The following is a 9847-nucleotide window of genomic DNA, read 5'->3' as shown; positions in this document are numbered from 1 at the left end:
AGGAATCGTGGCAGAGAAAAACAAATCCCAGATTTGATCTGGAACATTAATGTCAGAGAATAAGTATGGACAAGAATGGATAAAGTTGTAAAATGTTCCAACAAATACTTGCAAAAATATTTGTGTAATTTATCATACATCATGTATAAGTATTATAAGCTGTTTTTTTTTTTTTTTTATTCGCTCATCACTTCTTTCCCCAAGTCGATACACATTTTTCACAATAATAAACTCCAGGTGCTGCTCTAATCGATTAATGAGTTTCAGAATTGAAATAAATGCGGTTAAGGGATTTTCTTCATTGTCTCTTTATAGCCTCAGGACGTTTTGACCAGTTCTCCAGCAAAGTCAAATTAACATTATTTTGAAAAGGATGCGAGTAACACAGACAATAATACGAACTGTCATCACATCTCTCAAACTCGATTCAGTTTTTATCATGAGAAAGACTAAACGCCCTACTCTGTAATGTCATCAAACAAACAAACAAACAAACAAACAAACAAAAAAGAGACATTTTTCTTGTCCCCCTCATTATTGGAACAGCACATAAGTATAAAACATAGATATAAGCGTATAAGTGTGTGGCACCTCAAAGCAACCAATAAGCGAGGTGATAATTTTCATTCACACGTCACTGATTTTCAAGTCAGAAAGAGGGGGGATAGAGACAAGAGACAGAGGAGGAAGGGAAACAGAAAGAGAGACAAAAGGGGAGTAAACAAACAGACATACACAGGAAGTACCCTTCGAACGCCAATCTGCTCTCCTCTTGTGCGACATGAAAATAATGTGGCTACTATTCTTTGTGTGTTTAGGAAGATAATAAACGGAAAGATGTTAACTCCGCAAATGCCATGGGTCGTCAGCAGCACACCAGGGATCACCAGTGTTTCGGCCATGTGGCCGGTGCTGCGTTGGGATCCCCTTGACAGCACACCCATGGCATTTCAAAGAAAACAAAACAAAACAAAACAAAACACAACATCACAAAACAAGACAGAAAAGAAAAAGCTTGGCACCAATCACCTCTCCTCACTCCCGAAACACTCTCTCTACACCCCCCCCCCCTATTCCCACCACCCCCCAAGCCTTCCCTACTATCCATGCAGATCCTGTCTCCGCTGCCCCACAAATTCTCCTGATCCACCTTTCCCCGTCCCTACCACCTACCACCTATTCCCATCCCTCTGACCCACAAAAGTAATGCATGTATTCAGTCAATTTCAGTGAATGATGTAGTCGTTTTACATTTCGACATCACTCCCTGATGCACAGTCGATATATCCGTTGGTTCCTCAGTGACAAGTGGAATTTCAATATCCAACTCCCAGCATCCGAATGAGACGAGAAATTACACAATGTGTGTTTACCACTGATCTGTACAGAAATCCCTCCTATACAGAGACCAGTGGTGTATACGTACGTGTGTATGCGTGTTTGTGCATGTGCGTTGCGAGTGAGTTTTGAAGTCTGGCGCCCTCTTCAAGTGTGACCAAAAGCATTGTTACAATATTACTCGAGCGTTAAAAATAATGATTAACATTATTGCTTACAGTATACAGTGTACTCCTATTCAGTCCAGTGTTCAACGCTGGAACTCAATGTCACCCGAAAGGTCGAGGATAGGATAAATCAGACTCCCTTATGTAACCCTTATTTCTCTCGCGCTGTATTGGATTGGAGCTTTTATAAAATAATAATGGTCCTATTGGAGCTCATAGAGAACATTCAAAATTCTGCACATCAGTTCTCTTGTTTATAGGCACACACCACGCACTGCTTTCCCGTTCACAAATGCCTGTAAGTGTATATCACAATAAATTACCATTTTAAGATTCATTTGGGTAGGATTATTAGGCATGAAGACTATTCACAGGTCTTGTCACTCTCACACACACAGTATCAAGCTTCACACTCAGTGATGACTGATGGCTTTCATATCGGTCTTTGTTTTGTTTTTTTCATCGTCTCCAAATTCATGGTTGCACGGTGCTCATAGTCAAGTGCAAACACGTCCCCAATACATATAGGCCTATACCCGATGTGGAGAGAACAAAACGAATCCTAGTTTGCATTGACGCTTTTAAACCTTTGAGTGCCGATTGCAACAGTAAACTTCATAGCATTGTACACGCTGCCCAAAGTCACTGGCGGAGAAAGTGTTTAAAGATTTTTGCAAAGTCGAGCACACTGCGTCGACATTGAGGGATGCGAACTCCCCACAGACATGACAGAATAAGACAGGCGGAACAGAAATGAAGTATAACATGAATAAATGAATGTATAAATGTCAGTTTCTTCGGAGAATAATGTGACACAACAGATGAACATTAGTTATAGGGACACTTTTAGTTAATTCATTATGTTATGTTCATAACGTTGATTGTAACTATCATGGAAACAAATAACTATGATGTGAGACGTGTTTGTATCGTAAATTTAATGTCAATGGAAACAAAATTACTATGTCCTATCATAGATCAACAGAGATGAATCTGAATCTGTAAATCTGAATGATTTGTCTGAATGGGTAGTGCTAGTGTGCTTTCAAACATGTTCATAATGGTTACGTGTTTAAATGCGTTTGAGTGTGTTGCATCAGTCTTTGGAATATGATTCATAATACGGAAATCTGAAACATACGATCGATAAACAGCCGTAATTCATATAGCCACATTCCATAGGTTATAATTGGACGGTAACAAGACTATACCATGTATACCGCTAAAATGTCCATTATATCTCCATGTGCAGGTAACAGGCCCATTAAATTTGTGTATCAAATAAGCTTTTTTTTTTCTTTTCTTTCTTTCTTGATATTATACTTTCTTGTCTTGGAAAATCTAAATGGTTGGCATTCTTTTTTTTTTAATGAATCAAAGATCACCATTCATAGGAAATATAATATCATGTACAGTTACGTTTTCACATTTCATATCATGTACACACATCGTTTCATCCGGGTGTAGGTTCTGATACAGTGTATGGCGGAACCATACCGATATACTAGCATAAATGGAATGAAATTTAGCTGATAACAATGGAGTTCATAAACCAGACAAAATAACACAGTGACTTCGTGAAGCGGGTTATCGCAAGTTTATAATGTTATGTCTAGCAAACATGGAGAGCACAGCACCGATATGGAACCAGTATGAGGCTGTGTACACAACTTGAAATTTACAAGGCAAAGTTCAGTGTGTGATGTATGAAACTGGAGAACAAAATCGATAATGAAAAGGAAAAAAGCAAATAAAATAAATCCGAATCAGCATGCTCATGATTTTACAACACACATCGAGCAATGCTTGAAAGTAGAATACATGGACATTTATAAACAACGCCTGTTTTGCGTGGGAGTGAAACATAAGGTTTACTCTCGAGGATATCAAACAGTACATGTTTAAAAATGAAGATGAGATTTCTCCAAATACTTTTTCTGACAAAATCTGCGTACTCAAAGTGTTATGTAAAATGAACAACAATTGCCAAGTTAGTACCCCTTCAAATCTATAAAAAAAAAAAAAAAAAACCTTCAAAGCCTGTATTATGTCAATATCAAGCGTATTTGTTATTCGTATTCACTGCATGCCAACCAACACTGCTTGCAACATTATTTTGTCACGCGTATTCGTGATTCATAAACGTTTTTTTTTTTTTTTTTTTGCGTGACATCAACACAGTCAAAACAATGATAAAGAAAATGAACAAAATTCTCTCAAAGATATGTGAACAAGTTAACGCAAAAGGGCAGTTCAGAGAAGGTAATGCTGGTAATGTCTACAGTGATTTAAATAACGACGGAGGCACGCTATCTAAGGAGAAACTATCAACAATGTAAACAGAACCTGATAAACACAGCACAGTGAAACATGAAAACCAGTGCAACTCCATCGCCAATTGTACTGAGTATGGTTAAGATTAAGCTGAATGTAGTGCCAGATAATACAAATGTTTATTCCCTCTATAATGGTATAATCATGCATGTACATATATTAGATGCTTTCAGTCTAACGCTTATTTGATGCACTTGAACTATATGAAATTAAACTTGTAATGCTTCCTAAATGAAGTAATCACTAGTCATTAGCCTTGTGCTTTGTGCTATCAAAAAAAAAAAGACCCAAACAAACCAGGGATTTTCAATTTAATTGGAAAGGATCGCAAAGGTGAGAAGTGACCGTTCCATTTTCTCGTCTAAATCTATGTTTTATGTAGTGACTGTAAATCATTTAGCACACTGTGTAGAGTCGTGACCCCAGTGACAATCCTGTCAGGGCCGACATTGAAATTAATGTCGAAATATGATTATGTACTGATAATCATACTCATAAAAATAATAATCATAATCATACTCATATAATGATCATACTCATGAAATAATTTGAGCACGACACATTGTACGAAATGCATTAGTTTCATCATATTCAACGGGTTTGTTTATCACCACTATGTATTCTGAGTTTATTCATTTGTTCGTTTGTATTTTTGTAACACTTCAAAGTTCAGACATCAATGGTCAGGATGTAAATTCTATACACTCACATAAAACCATTACATCTGTGAGTATATAACTGCAAAGAGATTTCAGTTATGACCTAGTCAAATAAACCACAGAATTTATACATCAAAACCAACTTGCGAGCGTTATATTTGTTCCAACATTTATAGTTATCATAGTGGTTAGTTGTATAAACGAGCTCTCTTTGTCAAGTATTGTTGGATGTGTAAACAAGAAGTAGGCCATTGCAGCACAAAGTGCCAACTCATATAAGTTTGATAAGTTGCAGCCTTAACTGTATGCATTGCTATATTTATTACGCCTAGCTGTGCCTAGTTTGTTTATTCTATCTTTCGCATCTATGTGTCTTCCTCTCATGCAATCAATATATATATATATATATATATATATATATATATATATATATATATATATATATAATCATATATACTTGGTGGTTCTATCCTTCTATGAAGAGTGCTCGATATCCTCAAAGGAAGAGCTTTAGACAGAAGTATTGGAACAAGTTCACTCGGTTGACATCAGGTTCATCCGTATTTTATTGCTACTCGGAGTTTCATGCCACCTTCATTTAGGGGCAATCATCAAGAAGAAAATGCAAAAGAAAATGCAAATATGATTGCCCCTAAATGAAGGTGGCATGAAACTCCGAGTAGCAATAAAATACGGATGAACCTGATGTCAACCGAGTGAACTTGTTCCAAGACTTCTATAATCATATATATATATATGGGTGAAAACGTTGAACGATGTACAATTGGGCAAATCAGGGGTCAAAATTAAAAAAACGTCACTCATTGATATAAATATATCTCAGTCAAATGTCATTGATATTAGCTTTCTTGGAAACCCAATTATACTGGGATATCTCCAAGGGTGTTGTTTTCATTCAAGATTAGATAGAACTGTGACATATCGGCGAACGTCTCTGACTAAAATAAACACTGTTTTAGTGAAAATTCAAATGAAGGGTAGAAAAACATTAAAATGAATATATTTTCATCTTGTTCATGCTTTTGAAGACTGTGTTAATTTGTTCCTAAAATATTGTTTACCTCCTGTGAAGTTTACAAAAGCTAATACACACGGAAGTTAAAGAAAAAAGTGGAGTTTTTGTCATTTAAGCAGAGATTTTTATATTCTTATCTTCACTTTCATCTCATTTGAACAAAACATATAGCAGGGGTCTCATTTGTTTAAATGTTAATGTTCACTAGATACTAATAATGAATTTAGTGCATTTCGTTTGCTCAAATCCCAATAAAAGCCCTTTACAGATGCTGAAAGTAAGCCATGTTTCGATCAGAGACGTTCAGGTTTCACTCATAGACGTTCCTCAGCGGATAGACAATAAAAACGATGTCCTTTGATCCATAATTACGAGGTTTGTGAACAAACAACATTATTCTTTTATTAAACACATGTTTATCTTTTGTTAACAATTCAGAATGGTAATTCAAACTTGAATTCTTTTTCATGATGACCGATTGTAACTACAAACCTCCAAATTGTAAAAGGAATTTCGATTTCTACACCAAAAATCAACAACAAACCTGTCCTTGTTATATTATTCATATCTTACAACAGTTTTAAATTACAGACAAATAAAAATTACATGAAATTTTGACTACCATACCTAAATTATTTGTTTATATCAGAGACATTTGCTTTTCCATAAGGGACGTTTCGGCTGTAAGTTATCACTAGAATTAAACACCAAACTCCCTATTTTAAAAGATGCTCGTAACTCAACATTCCACATTCATTGAGAAATCATTTATCGAGGCATATGTCAAGAATTGTTTTTGTTTATGATGACCACTACTTTGTATTTCGCCTTCCGGTGTATGCGAAGGTGTGCCCACATGCTATCAATATCGTATATGTTTTCTTTCAAAATACGTAATGTAGTTCAAATCTATAACAAAGGTAAACACGAATTTAGTAATACTATTCTATACCTCAAATATGATTGTATGTGTATGTCCGGCCAGTTCGGATTTTTATTAGGGACCGTACCTGGGCCACCGTTATGATGTCGTCTCAGAAAGCTGTAATTAACCTATACTCATCCTAGAAGCATCAAATTCCGCTGTGCTTGTATGTATACTATGGCAGAAATAAATTGTAAACGCCAAACTCAAAAGAATATCAACGGTGTGGTACAGCAAATGTTTGACCAAAATGAACTGAAAACCTCTTTCAAGAGGTTGACAATGATAACATTACAATATCATATTTTACCTGTCACATCGGCAGGGGATTATCAATCCTTCTTTCTACTCGAAGGCGATACATAAGTATAGTGTTGTAGAGGAAACTAAGTAAAGGGACATTCTTAATAGACATTTTCTTGTTTCAGATGTAAGTACTTTTCCTTTTCTCATGTATTTGGCTTACAAACCTCAAAAATAATACCACTAGAACATCTCACCTTACTTCTAAGAGAAAAGGAGTCATTACAGGGGATATCCAGCCCAAATATGAGCTACCCGCTGATAAGGAAGAATAAAATCTTATGGGCTCAAGAAAAAAAAATAATGAAGTTATGACGTTTTGAAGTTCGCTAATTTTTCAGGAAACAGTTTTTGAATGGTCATTATGAATATGCTAATGGCAAATTGAGCTTGTCATTCCCTCACAACTTGCCATAAAGTTTGCACATAAACTTTTGAAATCTTAAGTTTTTCATTCAAACATAATTATGCCCGAGGCTTTAATCCGGGTATATCTAACTGATTACTATTCTGAAGGTAATCAACCAGGAATAGCATCATGTTTCAGATTTCAAAGACAGAAAAATTGAATTTTCGTTATTTTTTTTTGTACACGATCAATGGAAAATTGTGAGGTTATGACATGGTTAGCTCACTCATTTGCATATTCTTATCAACTGTACGAGAACTCGTTTGCAGGAATTAGCAAAACATAAAAAAGGCAGTTAATTAAGGGTGCAATTAAGCACAATTAAGGGTGCTAGTATGCACCGCAGGTGTGCTGCTATTGTTACAAATTAGGTGCAAATTTGAACATTTATTTCTTAGCGTGTAAGCCACAGATTTTACAGCCTCAAAAGCAAACGTAGTGATGTGCATAAAAAACAGATTCCGCGTTATAACGTTGAATTGTATTTCCCCTCCACTTGGTATTCCATGTCCTCAATCAGTGCATGGTACCGACTGCGTCGCTTGCTACCTGAAACAGGGGTTGGGATAGTCATTGTTTTGTTAACAGATGGCACCTCCAAGATGTCCGTCCGGTCTTGCCAGTACCACGGCCGTTGTCTGGAACTTGTAGGCTCCATGAACATGACTGAGCCTAAAGATCCTGAGCAGGACGAAATTCTAAGATTAGGAGAATTTAAAATCCATCCGGTCTTCCCATCTTGCTGTAAAAAAAAAAAAAAGATAGAGTTAAAATGATATTAAAATAAATTTATCATGCACTGGAAGAACAATGTACGCACAAATGAACGTCTCTGATCAAAATTATAAAATCAACATTGTTTTTAGATTGCGTAAATTACCTAGAACGATGTATGTATACGATGGCCATATACTGTGGAATAATGAAAGATCTACTCCTTATTGTAGTAGTTGAAAATGTGTAAAACGTTCAATGTAACGTCTCTGACGTAAACATCTTTGCTTATCAGTAATTAATGGGTTTGATTTTTACAAGATATTGGCATTATATTTGGATTGAGGAGCCAATGTGCTACAAACATAGGCACCAATTCGCCATGGTGGGTCATTGATATTGGTTTGAGAGCAGATCCTATTTGTTCAGAGAACGTCTCTGACCTAAACCTGTTTTTCTTACATTTCTGCCTCTCTCACAAAAAATACGTAAACTAAAGTGACTACTACATAATAATCAAAGACTATTGACCTATTACTAGTCATAAAACATATTTTATGTCCTGGCAATGTGTTTACACTTGCTCAATCAACAGAAAATCTTAAATTTGAAACTCTTTTACATATTTTCAACATCTTTCAGGGAGCTTCATTTTTCTTAATATTACAACACGCCCTTGTTAACTTGGTTCTACTTGTTCCTATTATACTAATTGAGCCCATCCAGACATAAATTTACTTTAATGTTCTCATAATTTGTATAGTGGATGTCTTTATTTCATGAAACAGTAATTTTCAGAGACGTTTTTCATTTTGCTCAGAGACGTGCGGTCTTTGATTTTCGTGCAGATTCTTACATATTTACTGTCTATCCTTTTTTTAATTTACCTCTAATCCAAAGATTAAAATACATAATTTCACAAATGATACTGATTGGCAAATCTACGGAATAATGATTGTAATAAATGGGCACAAACACCAGGAAAGTTTTTGTTATTACTCACATTTTCAAGATTTGTGGGCATATCTGTCGTTGAGCTGTGCTGACTCGATTCAAGGATGGCTCGTCAGTGCGTAAAATAAGCACGCAAATAAAGTATCATGTCGTGCGAAAGTGTCAGATGAGGGAATATCCCTTCAGAGACTTTCAGTCAGGGACATTCGTTTTGATCAGAGACATTCGCCAATTCGGGTTTTCAACCAGAACTCATTTTTGTGGACAGTATGCTACTAAAGCTGCCAATCATCATAGTCGCCTGGCTAACACTGACATACTGATATCCACTTTTTATCTCAAGCATAATCCACTTTCATTAATGACACCATTAAACAACTGAACATCTCTGATGGTTATTCAGTATAATTTTCTTTAATGAGCCACCACATGATTATTTCACACAGCTCACTCACAAATTTTGATGGAATGGTAGTATGGATAAGACGCTAAATAAATATGGCCTTAAATGTTTTCATAGTCATCCTGAATTGTTGGCGTCAAGGAAAAGATAATTCATTCAGAGACGTTCTTTTTCAGACATAAGTGAATTCAATGTTTCCTGATAAGATAAATAATACACACGTTCATGGCAGAAGTACTTGATTAAATAGTTGAAGTGTGTGGGCTTACTCACAAGGAAAAACAAAGCTGTAGAATTGCATTAGAACAAAAATTAAGACGTGTGATTCTGGGATTTTTTCCCAAAATATGCATTTTTGTCAATTTTTTCAGCTTCAAGGCATTCTTTTTTAAAGAAAATGCAGTAAGAACACTACAAAGCATATATTTCTGAAAGGTACCACCCTCCCCTACCAAATGATACCTAAAACCATGAAAAACACCCCCAGGTGACAATTTTACAAGGGTTTGAATATCAAAAAGCAAGAAAATGGCCAATTGTACATCGTTCAACGTTTTCACCCATATATATATATATATATATATATATATATTCATATATTATAT

Source organism: Diadema setosum, chromosome 7, assembly GCF_964275005.1.
Source record: "Diadema setosum chromosome 7, eeDiaSeto1, whole genome shotgun sequence".
NCBI classification, from domain to species: Eukaryota; Metazoa; Echinodermata; class Echinoidea; order Diadematoida; family Diadematidae; genus Diadema; species Diadema setosum.
Note: the sequence above shows the minus strand (reverse complement) of the source record.